Source organism: Phalangium opilio, unplaced genomic scaffold, assembly GCF_054372755.1.
Source record: "Phalangium opilio isolate 3A_F unplaced genomic scaffold, DU_Popi_V2 ptg000021l_1, whole genome shotgun sequence".
Taxonomy (NCBI): domain Eukaryota; kingdom Metazoa; phylum Arthropoda; class Arachnida; order Opiliones; family Phalangiidae; genus Phalangium; species Phalangium opilio.
Genome location: NW_028324153.1, coordinates 3091021 through 3117731, shown reverse-complemented (window position 1 = coordinate 3117731; position 26711 = coordinate 3091021). Strand labels below are relative to the sequence as shown.

The window sequence follows — 26711 nt, the reverse complement described above, 5'->3', positions numbered from 1 at the left end:
TCAAACCCGTGTTCTCCCTGTAACAGCACGGATCATTTCGTTTATTTCAGTTAAATCGACATTACGGTTATGAACAAGGGGGAATAGCTCGCATTCGACTGCAGATCAAGAGGTCCTTGGTTCAAACCCGAGTTCCCCCAGTAACAGCACGGATCATTCCGTTTATTTTAGTTAAATCGACATTACGGTTACGAACGCGGGGGAATAGCTCAGTGGTAGAGCATTCGACTGCAGATCGAGAGATCCTTGGTTCAAACCCGAGTTCCCCCTGTAACAGCACGGATCATTCCGTTTATTTTAGTTAAATCGACATTACGGCTAAGAACAAGGGGGAATAGCTCAGCGGTAGAGCATTCGACTGCAGATCGAGAGGAACTTGGTTCAAACCCGAGTTCCCCCTGTAACAGCACGGATCATTCCGTTTATTTTAGTTAAATCGACATAACGGTTTTGAACAAGGGGGAGTAGCTCAGTGGTAGAGCATTCGACTTCAGATCAAGAGGTCATTGGTTCAAACTCGAGTTCCCCCTGTAACAGCACGGATCATTCCGTTTATTTTAGTTAAATCGACATAACGGTTTTGAACAAGGTGGAGTAGCTCAGTGGTAGAGCATTCGACTTCAGATCAAGAGGTCATTGGTTCAAACTCGAGTTCCCCATGTAACAGCACGGATCATTTCGTTTATTTTAGTTAAATCGACATTACGGTTATGAACAAGGGGGGATAGCTCAGTGGTGGAGCATTCGACTTCAGATCAAGAGGTCATTGGTTCAAACTCGAGTTCCCCATGTAACAGCACGGATCATTTCGTTTATTTTAGTTAAATCGACATTACGGTTATTAACAAGGGGGGATAGCACAGTGGTGGAGCATTCGACTGAAGATCGAGAGATCCTTGGTTCAAACCCGAGTTCCCGCTGTAACAGCACGGATCATTGCCTTTATTTTAGTAAAATCGACATTACGGCCTTGAACTAGGGGGAATAGCTCAGTGGTAGAGCATTCGACTGCAGATCGAGAGGTCCTTGGTTCAAACCCGAGTTCTCCCTGTAACAGCACGGATCATTGCCTTCATTTTAGCTAAATCGACATTACGACTATGAACAAAGGGAAATAAATCAGTGGTAGAGCATTCGACTGCAGATCGAGAGGTCCTTGGTTCAAACCCGAGTTCTCCCTGTAACAGCACGGATCATTCCGTTTAGTTTAGTTAAATCGACATTACGGCAAAGAACAAGGGGGAATAGCTCAGTGGTAGAGCATTCGACTGCAGATCGAGAGGTCCTTGGTTCAAACCCGTGTTCTCCCTGTAACAGCACGGATCATTCCGTTTAGTTTAGTTAAATCGACATTACGGCTAAGAACAAGGGGGAATAGCTCAGTGGTAGAGCATTCGACTGCAGATCGAGAGGTCCTTGGTTCAAACCCGAGTTCCCACTGTACCAGCACGGATCGTTCCGTTTATTTTAGTTAATGCGACATTACGGTTATGAACAAGGGGGAATAGCTCGCATTCGACTGCAGATCAAGAGGTCCTTGGTTCAAACCCGTGTTCTCCCTGTAACAGCACGGATCATTTCGTTTATTTCAGTTAAATCGACATTACGGTTATGAACAAGGGGGAATAGCTCGCATTCGACTGCAGATCAAGAGGTCCTTGGTTCAAACCCGAGTTCCCCCAGTAACAGCACGGATCATTCCGTTTATTTTAGTTAAATCGACATTACGGTTACGAACGCGGGGGAATAGCTCAGTGGTAGAGCATTCGACTGCAGATCGAGAGATCCTTGGTTCAAACCCGAGTTCCCCCTGTAACAGCACGGATCATTCCGTTTATTTTAGTTAAATCGACATTACGGCTAAGAACAAGGGGGAATAGCTCAGCGGTAGAGCATTCGACTGCAGATCGAGAGGAACTTGGTTCAAACCCGAGTTCCCCCTGTAACAGCACGGATCATTCCGTTTATTTTAGTTAAATCGACATAACGGTTTTGAACAAGGGGGAGTAGCTCAGTGGTAGAGCATTCGACTTCAGATCAAGAGGTCATTGGTTCAAACTCGAGTTCCCCCTGTAACAGCACGGATCATTCCGTTTATTTTAGTTAAATCGACATAACGGTTTTGAACAAGGTGGAGTAGCTCAGTGGTAGAGCATTCGACTTCAGATCAAGAGGTCATTGGTTCAAACTCGAGTTCCCCATGTAACAGCACGGATCATTTCGTTTATTTTAGTTAAATCGACATTACGGTTATGAACAAGGGGGGATAGCTCAGTGGTGGAGCATTCGACTTCAGATCAAGAGGTCATTGGTTCAAACTCGAGTTCCCCATGTAACAGCACGGATCATTTCGTTTATTTTAGTTAAATCGACATTACGGTTATTAACAAGGGGGGATAGCACAGTGGTGGAGCATTCGACTGAAGATCGAGAGATCCTTGGTTCAAACCCGAGTTCCCGCTGTAACAGCACGGATCATTGCCTTTATTTTAGTAAAATCGACATTACGGCCTTGAACTAGGGGGAATAGCTCAGTGGTAGAGCATTCGACTGCAGATCGAGAGGTCCTTGGTTCAAACCCGAGTTCTCCCTGTAACAGCACGGATCATTGCCTTCATTTTAGCTAAATCGACATTACGACTATGAACAAAGGGAAATAAATCAGTGGTAGAGCATTCGACTGCAGATCGAGAGGTCCTTGGTTCAAACCCGAGTTCTCCCTGTAACAGCACGGATCATTCCGTTTAGTTTAGTTAAATCGACATTACGGCAAAGAACAAGGGGGAATAGCTCAGTGGTAGAGCATTCGACTGCAGATCGAGAGGTCCTTGGTTCAAACCCGTGTTCTCCCTGTAACAGCACGGATCATTCCGTTTAGTTTAGTTAAATCGACATTACGGCTAAGAACAAGGGGGAATAGCTCAGTGGTAGAGCATTCGACTGCAGATCGAGAGGTCCTTGGTTCAAACCCGAGTTCCCACTGTACCAGCACGGATCGTTCCGTTTATTTTAGTTAATGCGACATTACGGTTATGAACAAGGGGGAATAGCTCGCATTCGACTGCAGATCAAGAGGTCCTTGGTTCAAACCCGTGTTCTCCCTGTAACAGCACGGATCATTTCGTTTATTTCAGTTAAATCGACATTACGGTTATGAACAAGGGGGAATAGCTCGCATTCGACTGCAGATCAAGAGGTCCTTGGTTCAAACCCGAGTTCCCCCAGTAACAGCACGGATCATTGCCTTCATTTTAGCTAAATCGACATTACGACTATGAACAAAGGGAAATAAATCAGTGGTAGAGCATTCGACTGTGGATCGAGAGGTCCTTGGTTCAAACCCGTGTTCTCCCTGTAACAGCACTGATCATTCCGTTTATTTTAGTTAAATCGACATTACGGTTATGAACAAGGGGGAATAGCTCGCATTCGACTGCAGATCAAGAGGTCCTTGGTTCAAACCCGTGTTCTCCCTGTAACAGCACGGATCATTTCGTTTATTTCAGTTAAATCGACATTACGGTTATGAACAAGGGGGAATAGCTCGCATTCGACTGCAGATCAAGAGGTCCTTGGTTCAAACCCGAGTTCCCCCTGTAACAGCACGGATCATTCCGTTTATTTTAGTTAAATCGACATTACGGATACGAACGCGGGGGAATAGCTCAGTGGTAGAGCATTCGACTGCAGATCGAGAGGTACTTGGTTCAAACCCGAGTTCCCCCGTAACAGCAGGGATCATTTCGTTTATTTTAGTTAAATCGACATTACGGTTATGAACAAGGGGGAATATCTCGCATTAGACTGCAGATCAAGCGGTCCTTGGTTCAAACCCGAGTTCCCCCTGTAACAGCACGGATCATTCCTTTTATTTTAGTTAAATCGACATTAGGGTGAGGTACAAAGGGGAATAGCTCAGTGGTAGAGCATTCGACACAGATCGAGAGGTCCTTGGTTCAAACCCGAGTTCCCGCTGTAACAGCACGGATCATTCCTTTTATTTTAGTTAAATCGACATTAGGGCGAGGTACAAAGGGGAATAGCTCAGTGGTAGAGCATTCGACTGCAGATCGAGAGGTCCTTGGTTCAAACCCGAGTTCTCCCTGTAACAGCACGGATCATTGCCTTCATTTTAGCTAAATCGACATTACGACTATGAACAAAGGGAAATAAATCAGTGGTAGAGCATTCGACTGCAGATCGAGAGGTCCTTGGTTCAAACCCGAGTTCCCACTGTAACAGCACGGATCATTCCGTTTATTTTAGTTAATGCGACATTACGGTTATGAACAAGGGGGAATAGCTCGCATTCGACTGCAGATCAAGAGGTCCTTGGTTCAAACCCGTGTTCTCCCTGTAACAGCACGGATCATTTCGTTTATTTCAGTTAAATCGACATTACGGTTATGAACAAGGGGGAATAGCTCGCATTCGACTGCAGATCAAGAGGTCCTTGGTTCAAACCCGAGTTCCCCCTGTAACAGCACGGATCATTCCGTTTATTTTAGTTAAATCGACATTACGGATACGAACGCGGGGGAATAGCTCAGTGGTAGAGCATTCGACTGCAGATCGAGAGGTACTTGGTTCAAACCCGAGTTCCCCCTGTAACAGCACGGATCATTCCGTTTATTTTAGTTAAATCGACATTACGGCTAAGAACAAGGGGGAATAGCTCAGCGGTAGAGCATTCGACTGCAGATCGAGAGGAACTTGGTTCAAACCCGAGTTCCCCCTGTAACAGCACGGATCATTCCGTTTATTTTAGTTAAATCGACATAACGGTTTTGAACAAGGTGGAGTAGCTCAGTGGTAGAGCATTCGACTTCAGATCAAGAGGTCATTGGTTCAAACTCGAGTTCCCCATGTAACAGCACGGATCATTTCGTTTATTTTAGTTAAATCGACATTACGGTTATGAACAAGGGGGGATAGCTCAGTGGTGGAGCATTCGACTTCAGATCAAGAGGTCATTGGTTCAAACTCGAGTTCCCCATGTAACAGCACGGATCATTTCGTTTATTTTAGTTAAATCGACATTACGGTTATTAACAAGGGGGGATAGCACAGTGGTGGAGCATTCGACTGAAGATCGAGAGATCCTTGGTTCAAACCCGAGTTCCCGCTGTAACAGCACGGATCATTGCCTTTATTTTAGTAAAATCGACATTACGGCCTTGAACTAGGGGGAATAGCTCAGTGGTAGAGCATTCGACTGCAGATCGAGAGGTCCTTGGTTCAAACCCGAGTTCTCCCTGTAACAGCACGGATCATTGCCTTCATTTTAGCTAAATCGACATTACGACTATGAACAAAGGGAAATAAATCAGTGGTAGAGCATTCGACTGCAGATCGAGAGGTCCTTGGTTCAAACCCGAGTTCTCCCTGTAACAGCACGGATCATTCCGTTTAGTTTAGTTAAATCGACATTACGGCAAAGAACAAGGGGGAATAGCTCAGTGGTAGAGCATTCGACTGCAGATCGAGAGGTCCTTGGTTCAAACCCGTGTTCTCCCTGTAACAGCACGGATCATTCCGTTTAGTTTAGTTAAATCGACATTACGGCTAAGAACAAGGGGGAATAGCTCAGTGGTAGAGCATTCGACTGCAGATCGAGAGGTCCTTGGTTCAAACCCGAGTTCCCACTGTACCAGCACGGATCGTTCCGTTTATTTTAGTTAATGCGACATTACGGTTATGAACAAGGGGGAATAGCTCGCATTCGACTGCAGATCAAGAGGTCCTTGGTTCAAACCCGTGTTCTCCCTGTAACAGCACGGATCATTTCGTTTATTTCAGTTAAATCGACATTACGGTTATGAACAAGGGGGAATAGCTCGCATTCGACTGCAGATCAAGAGGTCCTTGGTTCAAACCCGAGTTCCCCCAGTAACAGCACGGATCATTCCGTTTATTTTAGTTAAATCGACATTACGGTTACGAACGCGGGGGAATAGCTCAGTGGTAGAGCATTCGACTGCAGATCGAGAGATCCTTGGTTCAAACCCGAGTTCCCCCTGTAACAGCACGGATCATTCCGTTTATTTTAGTTAAATCGACATTACGGCTAAGAACAAGGGGGAATAGCTCAGCGGTAGAGCATTCGACTGCAGATCGAGAGGAACTTGGTTCAAACCCGAGTTCCCCCTGTAACAGCACGGATCATTCCGTTTATTTTAGTTAAATCGACATAACGGTTTTGAACAAGGGGGAGTAGCTCAGTGGTAGAGCATTCGACTTCAGATCAAGAGGTCATTGGTTCAAACTCGAGTTCCCCCTGTAACAGCACGGATCATTTCGTTTATTTTAGGTAAATCGACATTACGATTATGAACAAGGGGGGATAGCTCAGTGGTGGAGCATTCGACTGAAGATCGAGAGATCCTTGGTTCAAACCCGAGTTCCCGCTGTAACAGCACGGATCATTTCGTTTATTTTAGTTAAATCGAAATTACGGTTATGAACAAGGGGGAATAGCTCAGCGGTAGAGCATTCGACTGCAGATCGGGAGGTCCTTGGTTCAAACCCGAGTTCCCCCTGTAACAGCACGGATCATTTCTTTTATTTTAGTTACATCGACATTAGGGCGAGGAACAAAGGGGAATAGCTCAGTGGTAGAGCATTCGACTGCAGATCGAGAGGTCCTTGGTTCAAACCCGTGTTCTCCCTGTAACAGCACGGATCATTCCGTTTAGTTTAGTTAAATCGACTTTACGGCTAAGAACAAGGGGGAATAGCTCAGTGGTAGAGCATTCGACTGCAGATCAAGAGGTACTTGGTTCAAACCCGTGTTCTCCCTGTAACAGGACGGATCATTCCGTTTATTTTAGTTAAATCGACATTACGGTTATGAACAAGGGGGAATAGCTCAGTGGTAGAGAATTCGACTGCAGAGCGAGAGGTACTTGGTTCAAACCCTAGTTCCCCCTGTAACAGCACGGATCATTTAGTTTATTTTATTAGTTAATTCGACATTACGGTTATGAGCAAGGGGGAATAGCTCAGCGGTAGAGCATTCGGCTGCAAATCGAGAGATCCTTGGTTCAAACCCGAGTTCGCCCTGTAACAGCACGGATCATTCCTTTTATTTTAGTTACATCGACATTAGGGCGAGGAACAAAGTGGAATAGCTCAGTGGTAGAGCATTCGACTGCAGATCGAGAGGTACTTGGTTCAAACCCGAGTTCCTCCTGTAACAGCACGGATCATTCCGTTTATTTTAGTTAAATCGACATTACGGCTAAGAACAAGGGGGAATAGCTCAGCGGTAGAGCATTCGACTGCAGATCGAGAGGAACTTGGTTCAAACCCGAGTTCCCCCTGTAACAGCACGGATCATTCCGTTTATTTTAGTTAAATCGACATAACGGTTTTGAACAAGGGGGAGTAGCTCAGTGGTAGAGCATTCGACTTCAGATCAAGAGGTCATTGGTTCAAACTCGAGTTCCCCATGTAACAGCACGGATCATTTCGTTTATTTTAGTTAAATCGACATTACGGTTATTAACAAGGGGGGATAGCTCAGTGGTGGAGCATTCGACTGAAGATCGAGAGATCCTTGGTTCAAACCCGAGTTCCCGCTGTAACAGCACGGATCATTGCCTTTATTTTAGTAAAATCGACATTACGGCCTTGAACTAGGGGGAATAGCTCAGTGGTAGAGCATTCGACTGCAGATCGAGAGGTCCTTGGTTCAAACCCGAGTTCTCCCTGTAACAGCACGGATCATTGCCTTCATTTTAGCTAAATCGACATTACGACTATGAACAAAGGGAAATAAATCAGTGGTAGAGCATTCGACTGCAGATCGAGAGGTCCTTGGTTCAAACCCGAGTTCCCACTGTACCAGCACGGATCATTCCGTTTATTTTAGTTAACGCGACATTACGGTTATGAACAAGGGGGAATAGCTCGCATTCGACTGCAGATCAAGAGGTCCTTGGTTCAAACCCGTGTTCTCCCTGTAACAGCACGGATCATTTCGTTTATTTCAGTTAAATCGACATTACGGTTATGAACAAGGGGGAATAGCTCGCATTCGACTGCAGATCAAGAGGTCCTTGGTTCAAACCCGAGTTCCCCCAGTAACAGCACGGATCATTCCGTTTATTTTAGTTAAATCGACATTACGGTTACGAACGCGGGGGAATAGCTCAGTGGTAGAGCATTCGACTGCAGATCGAGAGATCCTTGGTTCAAACCCGAGTTCCCCCTGTAACAGCACGGATCATTCCGTTTATTTTAGTTAAATCGACATTACGGCTAAGAACAAGGGGGAATAGCTCAGCGGTAGAGCATTCGACTGCAGATCGAGAGGAACTTGGTTCAAACCCGAGTTCCCCCTGTAACAGCACGGATCATTCCGTTTATTTTAGTTAAATCGACATAACGGTTTTGAACAAGGGGGAGTAGCTCAGTGGTAGAGCATTCGACTTCAGATCAAGAGGTCATTGGTTCAAACCCGTGTTCTCCCTGTAACAGCACGGATCATTCCGTTTAGTTTAGTTAAATCGACATTACGGCTAAGAACAAGGGGGAATAGCTCAGTGGTAGAGCATTCGACTGCAGATCGAGAGGTCCTTGGTTCAAACCCGAGTTCCCACTGTACCAGCACGGATCGTTCCGTTTATTTTAGTTAATGCGACATTACGGTTATGAACAAGGGGGAATAGCTCGCATTCGACTGCAGATCAAGAGGTCCTTGGTTCAAACCCGTGTTCTCCCTGTAACAGCACGGATCATTTCGTTTATTTCAGTTAAATCGACATTACGGTTATGAACAAGGGGGAATAGCTCGCATTCGACTGCAGATCAAGAGGTCCTTGGTTCAAACCCGAGTTCCCCCAGTAACAGCACGGATCATTCCGTTTATTTTAGTTAAATCGACATTACGGTTACGAACGCGGGGGAATAGCTCAGTGGTAGAGCATTCGACTGCAGATCGAGAGATCCTTGGTTCAAACCCGAGTTCCCCCTGTAACAGCACGGATCATTCCGTTTATTTTAGTTAAATCGACATTACGGCTAAGAACAAGGGGGAATAGCTCAGCGGTAGAGCATTCGACTGCAGATCGAGAGGAACTTGGTTCAAACCCGAGTTCCCCCTGTAACAGCACGGATCATTCCGTTTATTTTAGTTAAATCGACATAACGGTTTTGAACAAGGGGGAGTAGCTCAGTGGTAGAGCATTCGACTTCAGATCAAGAGGTCATTGGTTCAAACTCGAGTTCCCCCTGTAACAGCACGGATCATTTCGTTTATTTTAGGTAAATCGACATTACGATTATGAACAAGGGGGGATAGCTCAGTGGTGGAGCATTCGACTGAAGATCGAGAGATCCTTGGTTCAAACCCGAGTTCCCGCTGTAACAGCACGGATCATTTCGTTTATTTTAGTTAAATCGAAATTACGGTTATGAACAAGGGGGAATAGCTCAGCGGTAGAGCATTCGACTGCAGATCGGGAGGTCCTTGGTTCAAACCCGAGTTCCCCCTGTAACAGCACGGATCATTTCTTTTATTTTAGTTACATCGACATTAGGGCGAGGAACAAAGGGGAATAGCTCAGTGGTAGAGCATTCGACTGCAGATCGAGAGGTCCTTGGTTCAAACCCGTGTTCTCCCTGTAACAGCACGGATCATTCCGTTTAGTTTAGTTAAATCGACTTTACGGCTAAGAACAAGGGGGAATAGCTCAGTGGTAGAGCATTCGACTGCAGATCAAGAGGTACTTGGTTCAAACCCGTGTTCTCCCTGTAACAGGACGGATCATTCCGTTTATTTTAGTTAAATCGACATTACGGTTATGAACAAGGGGGAATAGCTCAGTGGTAGAGAATTCGACTGCAGAGCGAGAGGTACTTGGTTCAAACCCTAGTTCCCCCTGTAACAGCACGGATCATTTAGTTTATTTTATTAGTTAATTCGACATTACGGTTATGAGCAAGGGGGAATAGCTCAGCGGTAGAGCATTCGGCTGCAAATCGAGAGATCCTTGGTTCAAACCCGAGTTCGCCCTGTAACAGCACGGATCATTCCTTTTATTTTAGTTACATCGACATTAGGGCGAGGAACAAAGTGGAATAGCTCAGTGGTAGAGCATTCGACTGCAGATCGAGAGGTACTTGGTTCAAACCCGAGTTCCTCCTGTAACAGCACGGATCATTCCGTTTATTTTAGTTAAATCGACATTACGGCTAAGAACAAGGGGGAATAGCTCAGCGGTAGAGCATTCGACTGCAGATCGAGAGGAACTTGGTTCAAACCCGAGTTCCCCCTGTAACAGCACGGATCATTCCGTTTATTTTAGTTAAATCGACATAACGGTTTTGAACAAGGGGGAGTAGCTCAGTGGTAGAGCATTCGACTTCAGATCAAGAGGTCATTGGTTCAAACTCGAGTTCCCCATGTAACAGCACGGATCATTTCGTTTATTTTAGTTAAATCGACATTACGGTTATTAACAAGGGGGGATAGCTCAGTGGTGGAGCATTCGACTGAAGATCGAGAGATCCTTGGTTCAAACCCGAGTTCCCGCTGTAACAGCACGGATCATTGCCTTTATTTTAGTAAAATCGACATTAGGGCCTTGAACTAGGGGGAATAGCTCAGTGGTAGAGCATTCGACTGCAGATCGAGAGGTCCTTGGTTCAAACCCGAGTTCTCCCTGTAACAGCACGGATCATTGCCTTCATTTTAGCTAAATCGACATTACGACTATGAACAAAGGGAAATAAATCAGTGGTAGAGCATTCGACTGCAGATCGAGAGGTCCTTGGTTCAAACCCGAGTTCCCACTGTACCAGCACGGATCATTCCGTTTATTTTAGTTAACGCGACATTACGGTTATGAACAAGGGGGAATAGCTCGCATTCGACTGCAGATCAAGAGGTCCTTGGTTCAAACCCGTGTTCTCCCTGTAACAGCACGGATCATTTCGTTTATTTCAGTTAAATCGACATTACGGTTATGAACAAGGGGGAATAGCTCGCATTCGACTGCAGATCAAGAGGTCCTTGGTTCAAACCCGAGTTCCCCCAGTAACAGCACGGATCATTCCGTTTATTTTAGTTAAATCGACATTACGGTTACGAACGCGGGGGAATAGCTCAGTGGTAGAGCATTCGACTGCAGATCGAGAGATCCTTGGTTCAAACCCGAGTTCCCCCTGTAACAGCACGGATCATTCCGTTTATTTTAGTTAAATCGACATTACGGCTAAGAACAAGGGGGAATAGCTCAGCGGTAGAGCATTCGACTGCAGATCGAGAGGAACTTGGTTCAAACCCGAGTTCCCCCTGTAACAGCACGGATCATTCCGTTTATTTTAGTTAAATCGACATAACGGTTTTGAACAAGGGGGAGTAGCTCAGTGGTAGAGCATTCGACTTCAGATCAAGAGGTCATTGGTTCAAACTCGAGTTCCCCCTGTAACAGCACGGATCATTTCGTTTATTTTAGGTAAATCGACATTACGGTTGTGAACAAGGGGGGATAGCTCAGTGGTGGAGCATTCGACTGAAGATCGAGAGATCCTTGGTTCAAACCCGAGTTCCCGCTGTAACAGCACGGATCATTTCGTTTATTTTAGTTAAATCGAAATTACGGTTATGAACAAGGGGGAATAGCTCAGCGGTAGAGCATTCGACTGCAGATCGGGAGGTCCTTGGTTCAAACCCGAGTTCTCCCTGTAACAGCACGGATCATTCCGTTTAGTTTAGTTAAATCGACATTACGGCTAAGAACAAGGGGGAATAGCTCAGTGGTAGAGCATTCGACTGCAGATCGAGAGGTCCTTGGTTCAAACCCGAGTTCCCACTGTACCAGCACGGATCGTTCCGTTTATTTTAGTTAATGCGACATTACGGTTATGAACAAGGGGGAATAGCTCGCATTCGACTGCAGATCAAGAGGTCCTTGGTTCAAACCCGTGTTCTCCCTGTAACAGCACGGATCATTTCGTTTATTTCAGTTAAATCGACATTACGGTTATGAACAAGGGGGAATAGCTCGCATTCGACTGCAGATCAAGAGGTCCTTGGTTCAAACCCGAGTTCCCCCAGTAACAGCACGGATCATTCCGTTTATTTTAGTTAAATCGACATTACGGTTACGAACGCGGGGGAATAGCTCAGTGGTAGAGCATTCGACTGCAGATCGAGAGATCCTTGGTTCAAACCCGAGTTCCCCCATTAACAGCACGGATCATTCCGTTTATTTTAGTTAAATCGACATAACGGTTTTGAACAGGGGGGAGTAGGTCAGTGGTAGAGCATTCGACTTCAGATCAAGAGGTCATTGGTTCAAACTCGAGTTCCCCATGTAACAGCACGGATCATTTCGTTTATTTTAGTTAAATCGACATTACGGTTATGAACAAGGGGGAATAGCTCGCATTAGACTGCAGATCAAGAGGTCCTTGGTTCAAACCCGAGTTCCCCCTGTAACAGCACGGATCATTTCGTTTATTTTAGGTAAATCGACATTACGGTTATGAACAAGGGGGGATAGCTCAGTGGTGGAGCATTCGACTGAAGATCGAGAGATCCTTGGTTCAAACCCGAGTTCCCGCTGTAACAGCACGGATCATTTCGTTTATTTTAGTTAAATCGAAATTACGGTTATGAACAAGGGGGAATAGCTCAGCGGTAGAGCATTCGACTGCAGATCGGGAGGTCCTTGGTTCAAACCCGAGTTCCCCCTGTAACAGCACGGATCATTCCTTTTATTTTAGTTGCATCGACATTAGGGCGAGGAACAAAGGGGAATAGCTCAGTGGTAGAGCATTCGACTGCAGATCGAGAGGTCCTTGGTTCAAACCCGTGTTCTCCCTGTAACAGAACGGATCATTCCGTTTAGTTTAGTTAAATCGACATTACGGCTAAGAACAAGGGGGAATAGCTCAGTGGTAGAGCATTCGACTGCAGATCGAGAGGTCCTTGGTTCAAACCCGAGTTCCCACTGTACCAGCACGGATCGTTCCGTTTATTTTAGTTAATGCGACATTACGGTTATGAACAAGGGGGAATAGCTCGCATTCGACTGCAGATCAAGAGGTCCTTGGTTCAAACCCGTGTTCTCCCTGTAACAGCACGGATCATTTCGTTTATTTCAGTTAAATCGACATTACGGTTATGAACAAGGGGGAATAGCTCGCATTCGACTGCAGATCAAGAGGTCCTTGGTTCAAACCCGAGTTCCCCCAGTAACAGCACGGATCATTCCGTTTATTTTAGTTAAATCGACATTACGGTTACGAACGCGGGGGAATAGCTCAGTGGTAGAGCATTCGACTGCAGATCGAGAGATCCTGGTTCAAACCCGAGTTCCCCCTGTAACAGCACGGATCATTCCGTTTATTTTAGTTAAATCGACATTACGGCTAAGAACAAGGGGGAATAGCTCAGCGGTAGAGCATTCGACTGCAGATCGAGAGGAACTTGGTTCAAACCCGAGTTCCCCCTGTAACAGCACGGATCATTCCGTTTATTTTAGTTAAATCGACATAACGGTTTTGAACAAGGGGGAGTAGCTCAGTGGTAGAGCATTCGACTTCAGATCAAGAGGTCATTGGTTCAAACTCGAGTTCCCCCTGTAACAGCACGGATCATTTCGTTTATTTTAGGTAAATCGACATTACGATTATGAACAAGGGGGGATAGCTCAGTGGTGGAGCATTCGACTGAAGATCGAGAGATCCTTGGTTCAAACCCGAGTTCCCGCTGTAACAGCACGGATCATTTCGTTTATTTTAGTTAAATCGAAATTACGGTTATGAACAAGGGGGAATAGCTCAGCGGTAGAGCATTCGACTGCAGATCGGGAGGTCCTTGGTTCAAACCCGAGTTCCCCCTGTAACAGCACGGATCATTTCTTTTATTTTAGTTACATCGACATTAGGGCGAGGAACAAAGGGGAATAGCTCAGTGGTAGAGCATTCGACTGCAGATCGAGAGGTCCTTGGTTCAAACCCGTGTTCTCCCTGTAACAGCACGGATCATTCCGTTTAGTTTAGTTAAATCGACTTTACGGCTAAGAACAAGGGGGAATAGCTCAGTGGTAGAGCATTCGACTGCAGATCAAGAGGTACTTGGTTCAAACCCGTGTTCTCCCTGTAACAGGACGGATCATTCCGTTTATTTTAGTTAAATCGACATTACGGTTATGAACAAGGGGGAATAGCTCAGTGGTAGAGAATTCGACTGCAGAGCGAGAGGTACTTGGTTCAAACCCTAGTTCCCCCTGTAACAGCACGGATCATTTAGTTTATTTTATTAGTTAATTCGACATTACGGTTATGAGCAAGGGGGAATAGCTCAGCGGTAGAGCATTCGGCTGCAAATCGAGAGATCCTTGGTTCAAACCCGAGTTCGCCCTGTAACAGCACGGATCATTCCTTTTATTTTAGTTACATCGACATTAGGGCGAGGAACAAAGTGGAATAGCTCAGTGGTAGAGCATTCGACTGCAGATCGAGAGGTACTTGGTTCAAACCCGAGTTCCTCCTGTAACAGCACGGATCATTCCGTTTATTTTAGTTAAATCGACATTACGGCTAAGAACAAGGGGGAATAGCTCAGCGGTAGAGCATTCGACTGCAGATCGAGAGGAACTTGGTTCAAACCCGAGTTCCCCCTGTAACAGCACGGATCATTCCGTTTATTTTAGTTAAATCGACATAACGGTTTTGAACAAGGGGGAGTAGCTCAGTGGTAGAGCATTCGACTTCAGATCAAGAGGTCATTGGTTCAAACTCGAGTTCCCCATGTAACAGCACGGATCATTTCGTTTATTTTAGTTAAATCGACATTACGGTTATTAACAAGGGGGGATAGCTCAGTGGTGGAGCATTCGACTGAAGATCGAGAGATCCTTGGTTCAAACCCGAGTTCCCGCTGTAACAGCACGGATCATTGCCTTTATTTTAGTAAAATCGACATTACGGCCTTGAACTAGGGGGAATAGCTCAGTGGTAGAGCATTCGACTGCAGATCGAGAGGTCCTTGGTTCAAACCCGAGTTCTCCCTGTAACAGCACGGATCATTGCCTTCATTTTAGCTAAATCGACATTACGACTATGAACAAAGGGAAATAAATCAGTGGTAGAGCATTCGACTGCAGATCGAGAGGTCCTTGGTTCAAACCCGAGTTCCCACTGTACCAGCACGGATCATTCCGTTTATTTTAGTTAACGCGACATTACGGTTATGAACAAGGGGGAATAGCTCGCATTCGACTGCAGATCAAGAGGTCCTTGGTTCAAACCCGTGTTCTCCCTGTAACAGCACGGATCATTTCGTTTATTTCAGTTAAATCGACATTACGGTTATGAACAAGGGGGAATAGCTCGCATTCGACTGCAGATCAAGAGGTCCTTGGTTCAAACCCGAGTTCCCCCAGTAACAGCACGGATCATTCCGTTTATTTTAGTTAAATCGACATTACGGTTACGAACGCGGGGGAATAGCTCAGTGGTAGAGCATTCGACTGCAGATCGAGAGATCCTTGGTTCAAACCCGAGTTCCCCCTGTAACAGCACGGATCATTCCGTTTATTTTAGTTAAATCGACATTACGGCTAAGAACAAGGGGGAATAGCTCAGCGGTAGAGCATTCGACTGCAGATCGAGAGGAACTTGGTTCAAACCCGAGTTCCCCCTGTAACAGCACGGATCATTCCGTTTATTTTAGTTAAATCGACATAACGGTTTTGAACAAGGGGGAGTAGCTCAGTGGTAGAGCATTCGACTTCAGATCAAGAGGTCATTGGTTCAAACCCGTGTTCTCCCTGTAACAGCACGGATCATTCCGTTTAGTTTAGTTAAATCGACATTACGGCTAAGAACAAGGGGGAATAGCTCAGTGGTAGAGCATTCGACTGCAGATCGAGAGGTCCTTGGTTCAAACCCGAGTTCCCACTGTACCAGCACGGATCGTTCCGTTTATTTTAGTTAATGCGACATTACGGTTATGAACAAGGGGGAATAGCTCGCATTCGACTGCAGATCAAGAGGTCCTTGGTTCAAACCCGTGTTCTCCCTGTAACAGCACGGATCATTTCGTTTATTTCAGTTAAATCGACATTACGGTTATGAACAAGGGGGAATAGCTCGCATTCGACTGCAGATCAAGAGGTCCTTGGTTCAAACCCGAGTTCCCCCAGTAACAGCACGGATCATTCCGTTTATTTTAGTTAAATCGACATTACGGTTACGAACGCGGGGGAATAGCTCAGTGGTAGAGCATTCGACTGCAGATCGAGAGATCCTTGGTTCAAACCCGAGTTCCCCCTGTAACAGCACGGATCATTCCGTTTATTTTAGTTAAATCGACATTACGGCTAAGAACAAGGGGGAATAGCTCAGCGGTAGAGCATTCGACTGCAGATCGAGAGGAACTTGGTTCAAACCCGAGTTCCCCCTGTAACAGCACGGATCATTCCGTTTATTTTAGTTAAATCGACATAACGGTTTTGAACAAGGGGGAGTAGCTCAGTGGTAGAGCATTCGACTTCAGATCAAGAGGTCATTGGTTCAAACTCGAGTTCCCCCTGTAACAGCACGGATCATTTCGTTTATTTTAGGTAAATCGACATTACGATTATGAACAAGGGGGGATAGCTCAGTGGTGGAGCATTCGACTGAAGATCGAGAGATCCTTGGTTCAAACCCGAGTTCCCGCTGTAACAGCACGGATCATTTCGTTTATTTTAGTTAAATCGAAATTACGGTTATGAACAAGGGGGAATAGCTCAGCGGTAGAGCATTCGACTGCAGATCGGGAGGTCCTTGGTTCAAACCCGAGTTCCCCCTGTAACAGCACGGATCATTTCTTTCATTTTAGTTACATCGACATTAGGGCGAGGAACAAAGGGGAATAGCTCAGTGGTAGAGCATTCGACTGCAGATCGAGAGGTCCTTGGTTCAAACCCGTGTTCTCCCTGTAACAGCACGGATCATTCCGTTTAGTTTAGTTAAATCGACTTTACGGCTAAGAACAAGGGGGAATAGCTCAGTGGTAGAGCATTCGACTGCAGATCAAGAGGTACTTGGTTCAAACCCGTGTTCTCCCTGTAACAGGACGGATCATTCCGTTTATTTTAGTTAAATCGACATTACGGTTATGAACAAGGGGGAATAGCTCAGTGGTAGAGAATTCGACTGCAGAGCGAGAGGTACTTGGTTCAAACCCTAGTTCCCCCTGTAACAGCACGGATCATTTAGTTTATTTTATTAGTTAATTCGACATTACGGTTATGAGCAAGGGGGAATAGCTCAGCGGTAGAGCATTCGGCTGCAAATCGAGAGATCCTTGGTTCAAACCCGAGTTCGCCCTGTAACAGCACGGATCATTCCTTTTATTTTAGTTACATCGACATTAGGGCGAGGAACAAAGTGGAATAGCTCAGTGGTAGAGCATTCGACTGCAGATCGAGAGGTACTTGGTTCAAACCCGAGTTCCTCCTGTAACAGCACGGATCATTCCGTTTATTTTAGTTAAATCGACATTACGGCTAAGAACAAGGGGGAATAGCTCAGCGGTAGAGCATTCGACTGCAGATCGAGAGGAACTTGGTTCAAACCCGAGTTCCCCCTGTAACAGCACGGATCATTCCGTTTATTTTAGTTAAATCGACATAACGGTTTTGAACAAGGGGGAGTAGCTCAGTGGTAGAGCATTCGACTTCAGATCAAGAGGTCATTGGTTCAAACTCGAGTTCCCCATGTAACAGCACGGATCATTTCGTTTATTTTAGTTAAATCGACATTACGGTTATTAACAAGGGGGGATAGCTCAGTGGTGGAGCATTCGACTGAAGATCGAGAGATCCTTGGTTCAAACCCGAGTTCCCGCTGTAACAGCACGGATCATTGCCTTTATTTTAGTAAAATCGACATTACGGCCTTGAACTAGGGGGAATAGCTCAGTGGTAGAGCATTCGACTGCAGATCGAGAGGTCCTTGGTTCAAACCCGAGTTCTCCCTGTAACAGCACGGATCATTGCCTTCATTTTAGCTAAATCGACATTACGACTATGAACAAAGGGAAATAAATCAGTGGTAGAGCATTCGACTGCAGATCGAGAGGTCCTTGGTTCAAACCCGAGTTCCCACTGTACCAGCACGGATCATTCCGTTTATTTTAGTTAACGCGACATTACGGTTATGAACAAGGGGGAATAGCTCGCATTCGACTGCAGATCAAGAGGTCCTTGGTTCAAACCCGTGTTCTCCCTGTAACAGCACGGATCATTTCGTTTATTTCAGTTAAATCGACATTACGGTTATGAACAAGGGGGAATAGCTCGCATTCGACTGCAGATCAAGAGGTCCTTGGTTCAAACCCGAGTTCCCCCAGTAACAGCACGGATCATTCCGTTTATTTTAGTTAAATCGACATTACGGTTACGAACGCGGGGGAATAGCTCAGTGGTAGAGCATTCGACTGCAGATCGAGAGATCCTTGGTTCAAACCCGAGTTCCCCCTGTAACAGCACGGATCATTCCGTTTATTTTAGTTAAATCGACATTACGGCTAAGAACAAGGGGGAATAGCTCAGCGGTAGAGCATTCGACTGCAGATCGAGAGGAACTTGGTTCAAACCCGAGTTCCCCCTGTAACAGCACGGATCATTCCGTTTATTTTAGTTAAATCGACATAACGGTTTTGAACAAGGGGGAGTAGCTCAGTGGTAGAGCATTCGACTTCAGATCAAGAGGTCATTGGTTCAAACTCGAGTTCCCCCTGTAACAGCACGGATCATTTCGTTTATTTTAGGTAAATCGACATTACGGTTGTGAACAAGGGGGGATAGCTCAGTGGTGGAGCATTCGACTGAAGATCGAGAGATCCTTGGTTCAAACCCGAGTTCCCGCTGTAACAGCACGGATCATTTCGTTTATTTTAGTTAAATCGAAATTACGGTTATGAACAAGGGGGAATAGCTCAGCGGTAGAGCATTCGACTGCAGATCGGGAGGTCCTTGGTTCAAACCCGAGTTCTCCCTGTAACAGCACGGATCATTCCGTTTAGTTTAGTTAAATCGACATTACGGCTAAGAACAAGGGGGAATAGCTCAGTGGTAGAGCATTCGACTGCAGATCGAGAGGTCCTTGGTTCAAACCCGAGTTCCCACTGTACCAGCACGGATCGTTCCGTTTATTTTAGTTAATGCGACATTACGGTTATGAACAAGGGGGAATAGCTCGCATTCGACTGCAGATCAAGAGGTCCTTGGTTCAAACCCGTGTTCTCCCTGTAACAGCACGGATCATTTCGTTTATTTCAGTTAAATCGACATTACGGTTATGAACAAGGGGGAATAGCTCGCATTCGACTGCAGATCAAGAGGTCCTTGGTTCAAACCCGAGTTCCCCCAGTAACAGCACGGATCATTCCGTTTATTTTAGTTAAATCGACATTACGGTTACGAACGCGGGGGAATAGCTCAGTGGTAGAGCATTCGACTGCAGATCGAGAGATCCTTGGTTCAAACCCGAGTTCCCCCATTAACAGCACGGATCATTCCGTTTATTTTAGTTAAATCGACATAACGGTTTTGAACAAGGGGGAGTAGCTCAGTGGTAGAGCATTCGACTTCAGATCAAGAGGTCATTGGTTCAAACTCGAGTTCCCCCTGTAACAGCACGGATCATTTCGTTTATTTTAGGTAAATCGACATTACGGTTGTGAACAAGGGGGGATAGCTCAGTGGTGGAGCATTCGACTGAAGATCGAGAGATCCTTGGTTCAAACCCGAGTTCCCGCTGTAACAGCACGGATCATTTCGTTTATTTTAGTTAAATCGAAATTACGGTTATGAACAAGGGGGAATAGCTCAGCGGTAGAGCATTCGACTGCAGATCGGGAGGTCCTTGGTTCAAACCCGAGTTCTCCCTGTAACAGCACGGATCATTCCGTTTAGTTTAGTTAAATCGACATTACGGCTAAGAACAAGGGGGAATAGCTCAGTGGTAGAGCATTCGACTGCAGATCGAGAGGTCCTTGGTTCAAACCCGAGTTCCCACTGTACCAGCACGGATCGTTCCGTTTATTTTAGTTAATGCGACATTACGGTTATGAACAAGGGGGAATAGCTCGCATTCGACTGCAGATCAAGAGGTCCTTGGTTCAAACCCGTGTTCTCCCTGTAACAGCACGGATCATTTCGTTTATTTCAGTTAAATCGACATTACGGTTATGAACAAGGGGGAATAGCTCGCATTCGACTGCAGATCAAGAGGTCCTTGGTTCAAACCCGAGTTCCCCCAGTAACAGCACGGATCATTCCGTTTATTTTAGTTAAATCGACATTACGGTTACGAACGCGGGGGAATAGCTCAGTGGTAGAGCATTCGACTGCAGATCGAGAGATCCTTGGTTCAAACCCGAGTTCCCCCATTAACAGCACGGATCATTCCGTTTATTTTAGTTAAATCGACATAACGGTTTTGAACAAGGGGGAGTAGGTCAGTGGTAGAGCATTCGACTTCAGATCAAGAGGTCATTGGTTCAAACTCGAGTTCCCCATGTAACAGCACGGATCATTTCGTTTATTTTAGTTAAATCGACATTACGGTTATGAACAAGGGGGAATAGCTCGCATTAGACTGCAGATCAAGAGGTCCTTGGTTCAAACCCGAGTTCCCCCTGTAACAGCACGGATCATTTCGTTTATTTTAGGTAAATCGACATTACGGTTATGAACAAGGGGGGATAGCTCAGTGGTGGAGCATTCGACTGAAGATCGAGAGATCCTTGGTTCAAACCCGAGTTCCCGCTGTAACAGCACGGATCATTTCGTTTATTTTAGTTAAATCGAAATTACGGTTATGAACAAGGGGGAATAGCTCAGCGGTAGAGCATTCGACTGCAGATCGGGAGGTCCTTGGTTCAAACCCGAGTTCCCCCTGTAACAGCACGGATCATTCCTTTTATTTTAGTTGCATCGACATTAGGGCGAGGAACAAAGGGGAATAGCTCAGTGGTAGAGCATTCGACTGCAGATCGAGAGGTCCTTGGTTCAAACCCGTGTTCTCCCTGTAACAGCACGGATCATTCCGTTTAGTTTAGTTAAATCGACATTACGGCTAAGAACAAGGGGGAATAGCTCAGTGGTAGAGCATTCGACTGCAGATCAAGAGGTACTTGGTTCAAACCCGTGTTCTCCCTGTAACAGGACGGATCATTCCGTTTATTTTAGTTAAATCGACATTACGGTTATGAACAAGGGGGAATAGCTCAGTGGTAGAGAATTCGACTGCAGAGCGAGAGGTACTTGGTTCAAACCCTAGTTCCCCCTGTAACAGCACGGATCATTTCGTTTATTTTATTAGTTAATTCGACATTACGGTTATGAGCAAGGGGGAATAGCTCAGCGGTAGAGCATTCGGCTGCAAATCGAGAGATCCTTGGTTCAAACCCGAGTTCGCCCTGTAACAGCACGGATCATTCCTTTTATTTTAGTTACATCGACATTAGGGCGAGGAACAAAGTGGAATAGCTCAGTGGTAGAGCATTCGACTGCAGATCGAGAGGTACTTGGTTCAAACCCGAGTTCCTCCTGTAACAGCACGGATCATTCCGTTTATTTTAGTTAAATCGACATTACGGCTAAGAACAAGGGGGAATATCTCAGCGGTAGAGCATTCGACTGCAGATCGAGAGGAACTTGGTTCAAACCCGAGTTCCCCTTGTAACAGCACGGATCATTCCGTTTATTTTAGTTAAATCGACATAACGGTTTTGAACAAGGGGGAGTAGCTCAGTGGTAGAGCATTCGACTTCAGATCAAGAGGTCATTGGTTCAAACTCGAGTTCCCCATGTAACAGCACGGATCATTTCGTTTATTTTAGTTAAATCGACATTACGGTTATGAACAAGGGGGGATAGCTCAGTGGTGGAGCATTCGACTTCAGATCAAGAGGTCATTGGTTCAAACTCGAGTTACCCATGTAACAGCACGGATCATTTCGTTTATTTTAGTTAAATCGACATTACGGTTATTAAAAAGGGGGGATAGCTCAGTGGTGGAGCATTCGACTGAAGATCGAGAGATCCTTGGTTCAAACCCGAGTTCCCGCTGTAACAGCACGGATCATTGCCTTTATTTTAGTAAAATCGACATTACGGCCTTGAACTAGGGGGAAAAGCTCAGTGGTAGAGCATTCGACTGCAGATCGAGAGGTCCTTGGTTCAAACCCGAGTTCTCCCTGTAACAGCACGGATCATTGCCTTCATTTTAGCTAAATCGACATTACGACTATGAACAAAGGGAAATAAATCAGTGGTAGAGCATTCGACTGCAGATCGAGAGGAACTTGGTTCAAACCCGAGTTCCCACTGTAACAGCACGGATCATTCCGTTTATTTTAGTTAATGCGACATTACGGTTATGAACAAGGGGGAATAGCTCGCATTCGACTGCAGATCAAGAGGTCCTTGGTTCAAACCCGTGTTCTCCCTGTAACAGCACGGATCATTTCGTTTATTTCAGTTAAATCGACATTACGGTTATGAACAAGGGGGAATAGCTCGCATTCGACTGCAGATCAAGAGGTCCTTGGTTCAAACCCGAGTTCCCCCAGTAACAGCATGGATCATTCCGTTTATTTTAGTTAAATCGACATTACGGTTACGAACGCGGGGGAATAGCTCATTGGTAGAGCATTCGACTGCAGATCGAGAGGTAATTGGTTCAAACCCGAGTTCCCCCTGTAACAGCACGGATCATTCCGTTTATTTTAGTTAAATCGACATTACGGCTAAGAACAAGGGGGAATAGCTCAGCGGTAGAGCATTCGACTGCAGATCGAGAGGAACTTGGTTCAAACCCGAGTTCCCCCTGTAACAGCACGGATCATGCCGTTTATTTTAGTTAAATCGACATAACGGTTTTGAACAAGGGGGAGTAGGTCAGTGGTAGAGCATTCGACTTCAGATCAAGAGGTCATTGGTTCAAACTCGAGTTCCCCATGTAACAGCACGGATCATTTCGTTTATTTTAGTTAAATCGACATTACGGTTATGAACAAGGGGGAATAGCTCGCATTAGACTGCAGATCAAGAGGTCCTTGGTTCAAACCCGAGTTCCCCCTGTAACAGCACGGATCATTTCGTTTATTTTAGGTAAATCGACATTACGGTTATGAACAAGGGGGGATAGCTCAGTGGTGGAGCATTCGACTGAAGATCGAGAGATCCTTGGTTCAAACCCGAGTTCCCGCTGTAACAGCACGGATCATTTCGTTTATTTTAGTTAAATCGAAATTACGGTTATGAACAAGGGGGAATAGCTCAGCGGTAGAGCATTCGACTGCAGATCGGGAGGTCCTTGGTTCAAACCCGAGTTCCCCCTGTAACAGCACGGATCATTCCTTTTATTTTAGTTGCATCGACATTAGGGCGAGGAACAAAGGGGAATAGCTCAGTGGTAGAGCATTCGACTGCAGATCGAGAGGTCCTTGGTTCAAACCCGTGTTCTCCCTGTAACAGCACGGATCATTCCGTTTAGTTTAGTTAAATCGACATTACGGCTAAGAACAAGGGGGAATAGCTCAGTGGTAGAGCATTCGACTGCAGATCAAGAGGTACTTGGTTCAAACCCGTGTTCTCCCTGTAACAGGACGGATCATTCCGTTTATTTTAGTTAAATCGACATTACGGTTATGAACAAGGGGGAATAGCTCAGTGGTAGAGAATTCGACTGCAGAGCGAGAGGTACTTGGTTCAAACCCTAGTTCCCCCTGTAACAGCACGGATCATTTCGTTTATTTTATTAGTTAATTCGACATTACGGTTATGAGCAAGGGGGAATAGCTCAGCGGTAGAGCATTCGGCTGCAAATCGAGAGATCCTTGGTTCAAACCCGAGTTCGCCCTGTAACAGCACGGATCATTCCTTTTATTTTAGTTACTTCGACATTAGGGCGAGGAACAAAGTGGAATAGCTCAGTGGTAGAGCATTCGACTGCAGATCGAGAGGTACTTGGTTCAAACCCGAGTTCCTCCTGTAACAGCACGGATCATTCCGTTTATTTTAGTTAAATCGACATTACGGCTAAGAACAAGGGGGAATATCTCAGCGGTAGAGCATTCGACTGCAGATCGAGAGGAACTTGGTTCAAACTCGAGTTCCCCATGTAACAGCACGGATCATTTCGTTTATTTTAGTTAAATCGACATTACGGTTATGAACAAGGGGGGATAGCTCAGTGGTGGAGCATTCGACTTCAGATCAAGAGGTCATTGGTTCAAACTCGAGTTACCCATGTAACAGCACGGATCATTTCGTTTATTTTAGTTAAATCGACATTACGGTTATTAAAAAGGGGGGATAGCTCAGTGGTGGAGCATTCGACTGAAGATCGAGAGATCCTTGGTTCAAACCCGAGTTCCCGCTGTAACAGCACGGATCATTGCCTTTATTTTAGTAAAATCGACATTACGGCCTTGAACTAGGGGGAAAAGCTCAGTGGTAGAGCATTCGACTGCAGATCGAGAGGTCCTTGGTTCAAACCCGAGTTCTCCCTGTAACAGCACGGATCATTGCCTTCATTTTAGCTAAATCGACATTACGACTATGAACAAAGGGAAATAAATCAGTGGTAGAGCATTCGACTGCAGATCGAGAGGAACTTGGTTCAAACCCGAGTTCCCACTGTAACAGCACGGATCATTCCGTTTATTTTAGTTAATGCGACATTACGGTTATGAACAAGGGGGAATAGCTCGCATTCGACTGCAGATCAAGAGGTCCTTGGTTCAAACCCGTGTTCTCCCTGTAACAGCACGGATCATATCGTTTATTTCAGTTAAATCGACATTACGGTTATGAACAAGGGGGAATAGCTCGCATTCGACTGCAGATCAAGAGGTCCTTGGTTCAAACCCGAGTTCCCCCAGTAACAGCATGGATCATTCCGTTTATTTTAGTTAAATCGACATTACGGTTACGAACGCGGGGGAATAGCTCATTGGTAGAGCATTCGACTGCAGATCGAGAGGTAATTGGTTCAAACCCGAGTTCCCCCTGTAACAGCACGGATCATTCCGTTTATTTTAGTTAAATCGACATTACGGCTAAGAACAAGGGGGAATAGCTCAGCGGTAGAGCATTCGACTGCAGATCGAGAGGAACTTGGTTCAAACCCGAGTTCCCCCTGTAACAGCACGGATCATGCCGTTTATTTTAGTTAAATCGACATAACGGTTTTGAACAAGGGGGAGTAGGTCAGTGGTAGAGCATTCGACTTCAGATCAAGAGGTCATTGGTTCAAACTCGAGTTCCCCATGTAACAGCACGGATCATTTCGTTTATTTTAGTTAAATCGACATTACGGTTATGAACAAGGGGGAATAGCTCGCATTAGACTGCAGATCAAGAGGTCCTTGGTTCAAACCCGAGTTCCCCCTGTAACAGCACGGATCATTTCGTTTATTTTAGGTAAATCGACATTACGGTTATGAACAAGGGGGGATAGCTCAAAGGTGGAGCATTCGACTGAAGATCGAGAGATCCTTGGTTCAAACCCGAGTTCCTGCTGTAACAGCACAGATCATTTCGTTTATTTTAGTTAAATCGAAATTACGGTTATGAACAAGGGGGAATAGCTCAGCGGTAGAGCATTCGACTGCAGATCGGGAGGTCCTTGGTTCAAACCCGAGTTCCCCCTGTAACAGCACGGATCATTCCTTTTATTTTAGTTACATCGACATTAGGGCGAGGAACAAAGGGGAATAGCTCAGTGGTAGAGCATTCGACTGCAGATCGAGAGGTCCTTGGTTCAATCCCGAGTTCTCGCTGTAACGGCACGGATCATTGCCTTTATTTTAGTTAAATCGACATTACGGCCTTTAACTAGGGGGAGTAGCTCAGTGGTAGAGCATTCGACTGCAGATCGAGAGGTCCTTGGTTCAAACCCGTGTTCTCCCTGTAACAGCACGGATCATTCCGTTTAGTTTAGTTAAATCGACATTACGGCTAAGAACAAGGGGGAATAGCTCAGTGGTAGAGCATTCGACTGCAGATCAAGAGGTACTTGGTTCAAACCCGTGTTCTCCCTGTAACAGGACGGATCATTCCGTTTATTTTAGTTAAATCGACATTACGGTTATGAACAAGGGGGAATAGCTCAGTGGTAGAGAATTCGACTGCAGAGCGAGAGGTACTTGGTTCAAACCCTAGTTCCCCCTGTAACAGCGCGGATCATTTCGTTTATTTTAGTTAATTCGACATTACGGTTATGAACAAGGGGGAATAGCTCAGCGGTAGAGCATTCGGCTGCAAATCGAGAGGTCCTTGGTTCAAACCCGAGTTCCCCCTGTAACAGCACGGATCATTCCTTTTATTTTAGTTACATCGACATTAGGGCGAGGAACAAAGTGGAATAGCTCAGTGGTAGAGCATTCGACTGCAGATCGAGAGGTACTTGGTTCAAACCCGAGTTCCCCCTGTAACAGCACGGATCATTCCGTTTATTTTAGTTAAATCGACATTACGGCTAAGAACAAGGGGGAATAGCTCAGCGGTAGAGCATTCGACTGCAGATCGAGAGGAACTTGGTTCAAACCCGAGTTCCCCCTGTAACAGCACGGATCATTTCGTTTATTTTAGTTAAATCGACATTACGGTTATGAACAAGGGGGGATAGCTCAGTGGTGGAGCATTCGACTTCAGATCAAGAGGTCATTGGTTCAAACTCGAGTTCCT

At 45.6% G+C, this 26711-nt stretch overlaps 29 non-coding genes across 29 annotated transcripts; all 29 read left to right on the top strand.

Annotated features, from left to right (window-relative positions):
- Positions 1 to 198: 198 nt before the first annotated feature.
- On the top strand, positions 199 to 270 carry TRNAC-GCA (transfer RNA cysteine (anticodon GCA)). Its single transcript has one exon. It is a non-coding gene; the product is annotated as a tRNA-Cys (tRNA).
- A 708-nt stretch (positions 271 to 978) lies between these two features.
- TRNAC-GCA (transfer RNA cysteine (anticodon GCA)) lies at positions 979 to 1050 on the top strand. Its single transcript has one exon. It is a non-coding gene; the product is annotated as a tRNA-Cys (tRNA).
- A 690-nt stretch (positions 1051 to 1740) lies between these two features.
- Positions 1741 to 1812, top strand: TRNAC-GCA (transfer RNA cysteine (anticodon GCA)). Its single transcript has one exon. It is a non-coding gene; the product is annotated as a tRNA-Cys (tRNA).
- A 708-nt stretch (positions 1813 to 2520) lies between these two features.
- On the top strand, positions 2521 to 2592 carry TRNAC-GCA (transfer RNA cysteine (anticodon GCA)). Its single transcript has one exon. It is a non-coding gene; the product is annotated as a tRNA-Cys (tRNA).
- A 1062-nt stretch (positions 2593 to 3654) lies between these two features.
- TRNAC-GCA (transfer RNA cysteine (anticodon GCA)) lies at positions 3655 to 3726 on the top strand. The gene has a single exon. It is a non-coding gene; the product is annotated as a tRNA-Cys (tRNA).
- Positions 3727 to 4535: 809 nt separating this feature from the next.
- On the top strand, positions 4536 to 4607 carry TRNAC-GCA (transfer RNA cysteine (anticodon GCA)). The gene has a single exon. It is a non-coding gene; the product is annotated as a tRNA-Cys (tRNA).
- A 578-nt stretch (positions 4608 to 5185) lies between these two features.
- On the top strand, positions 5186 to 5257 carry TRNAC-GCA (transfer RNA cysteine (anticodon GCA)). Its single transcript has one exon. It is a non-coding gene; the product is annotated as a tRNA-Cys (tRNA).
- A 690-nt stretch (positions 5258 to 5947) lies between these two features.
- Positions 5948 to 6019, top strand: TRNAC-GCA (transfer RNA cysteine (anticodon GCA)). The gene has a single exon. It is a non-coding gene; the product is annotated as a tRNA-Cys (tRNA).
- A 448-nt stretch (positions 6020 to 6467) lies between these two features.
- Positions 6468 to 6539, top strand: TRNAC-GCA (transfer RNA cysteine (anticodon GCA)). The gene has a single exon. It is a non-coding gene; the product is annotated as a tRNA-Cys (tRNA).
- A 1101-nt stretch (positions 6540 to 7640) lies between these two features.
- Positions 7641 to 7712, top strand: TRNAC-GCA (transfer RNA cysteine (anticodon GCA)). The gene has a single exon. It is a non-coding gene; the product is annotated as a tRNA-Cys (tRNA).
- Positions 7713 to 8142: 430 nt separating this feature from the next.
- Positions 8143 to 8214, top strand: TRNAC-GCA (transfer RNA cysteine (anticodon GCA)). Its single transcript has one exon. It is a non-coding gene; the product is annotated as a tRNA-Cys (tRNA).
- A 690-nt stretch (positions 8215 to 8904) lies between these two features.
- TRNAC-GCA (transfer RNA cysteine (anticodon GCA)) lies at positions 8905 to 8976 on the top strand. Its single transcript has one exon. It is a non-coding gene; the product is annotated as a tRNA-Cys (tRNA).
- A 448-nt stretch (positions 8977 to 9424) lies between these two features.
- Positions 9425 to 9496, top strand: TRNAC-GCA (transfer RNA cysteine (anticodon GCA)). The gene has a single exon. It is a non-coding gene; the product is annotated as a tRNA-Cys (tRNA).
- Positions 9497 to 10597: 1101 nt separating this feature from the next.
- Positions 10598 to 10669, top strand: TRNAC-GCA (transfer RNA cysteine (anticodon GCA)). The gene has a single exon. It is a non-coding gene; the product is annotated as a tRNA-Cys (tRNA).
- A 430-nt stretch (positions 10670 to 11099) lies between these two features.
- TRNAC-GCA (transfer RNA cysteine (anticodon GCA)) lies at positions 11100 to 11171 on the top strand. Its single transcript has one exon. It is a non-coding gene; the product is annotated as a tRNA-Cys (tRNA).
- Positions 11172 to 12121: 950 nt separating this feature from the next.
- TRNAC-GCA (transfer RNA cysteine (anticodon GCA)) lies at positions 12122 to 12193 on the top strand. The gene has a single exon. It is a non-coding gene; the product is annotated as a tRNA-Cys (tRNA).
- Positions 12194 to 12632: 439 nt separating this feature from the next.
- TRNAC-GCA (transfer RNA cysteine (anticodon GCA)) lies at positions 12633 to 12704 on the top strand. The gene has a single exon. It is a non-coding gene; the product is annotated as a tRNA-Cys (tRNA).
- A 1079-nt stretch (positions 12705 to 13783) lies between these two features.
- On the top strand, positions 13784 to 13855 carry TRNAC-GCA (transfer RNA cysteine (anticodon GCA)). The gene has a single exon. It is a non-coding gene; the product is annotated as a tRNA-Cys (tRNA).
- Positions 13856 to 14956: 1101 nt separating this feature from the next.
- On the top strand, positions 14957 to 15028 carry TRNAC-GCA (transfer RNA cysteine (anticodon GCA)). The gene has a single exon. It is a non-coding gene; the product is annotated as a tRNA-Cys (tRNA).
- A 430-nt stretch (positions 15029 to 15458) lies between these two features.
- On the top strand, positions 15459 to 15530 carry TRNAC-GCA (transfer RNA cysteine (anticodon GCA)). Its single transcript has one exon. It is a non-coding gene; the product is annotated as a tRNA-Cys (tRNA).
- Positions 15531 to 16220: 690 nt separating this feature from the next.
- Positions 16221 to 16292, top strand: TRNAC-GCA (transfer RNA cysteine (anticodon GCA)). The gene has a single exon. It is a non-coding gene; the product is annotated as a tRNA-Cys (tRNA).
- Positions 16293 to 16740: 448 nt separating this feature from the next.
- Positions 16741 to 16812, top strand: TRNAC-GCA (transfer RNA cysteine (anticodon GCA)). The gene has a single exon. It is a non-coding gene; the product is annotated as a tRNA-Cys (tRNA).
- A 1101-nt stretch (positions 16813 to 17913) lies between these two features.
- TRNAC-GCA (transfer RNA cysteine (anticodon GCA)) lies at positions 17914 to 17985 on the top strand. The gene has a single exon. It is a non-coding gene; the product is annotated as a tRNA-Cys (tRNA).
- A 430-nt stretch (positions 17986 to 18415) lies between these two features.
- Positions 18416 to 18487, top strand: TRNAC-GCA (transfer RNA cysteine (anticodon GCA)). The gene has a single exon. It is a non-coding gene; the product is annotated as a tRNA-Cys (tRNA).
- Positions 18488 to 19437: 950 nt separating this feature from the next.
- On the top strand, positions 19438 to 19509 carry TRNAC-GCA (transfer RNA cysteine (anticodon GCA)). The gene has a single exon. It is a non-coding gene; the product is annotated as a tRNA-Cys (tRNA).
- An 820-nt stretch (positions 19510 to 20329) lies between these two features.
- On the top strand, positions 20330 to 20401 carry TRNAC-GCA (transfer RNA cysteine (anticodon GCA)). The gene has a single exon. It is a non-coding gene; the product is annotated as a tRNA-Cys (tRNA).
- A 439-nt stretch (positions 20402 to 20840) lies between these two features.
- On the top strand, positions 20841 to 20912 carry TRNAC-GCA (transfer RNA cysteine (anticodon GCA)). Its single transcript has one exon. It is a non-coding gene; the product is annotated as a tRNA-Cys (tRNA).
- A 2374-nt stretch (positions 20913 to 23286) lies between these two features.
- On the top strand, positions 23287 to 23358 carry TRNAC-GCA (transfer RNA cysteine (anticodon GCA)). Its single transcript has one exon. It is a non-coding gene; the product is annotated as a tRNA-Cys (tRNA).
- Positions 23359 to 25602: 2244 nt separating this feature from the next.
- Positions 25603 to 25674, top strand: TRNAC-GCA (transfer RNA cysteine (anticodon GCA)). The gene has a single exon. It is a non-coding gene; the product is annotated as a tRNA-Cys (tRNA).
- Positions 25675 to 26711: the final 1037 nt, after the last annotated feature.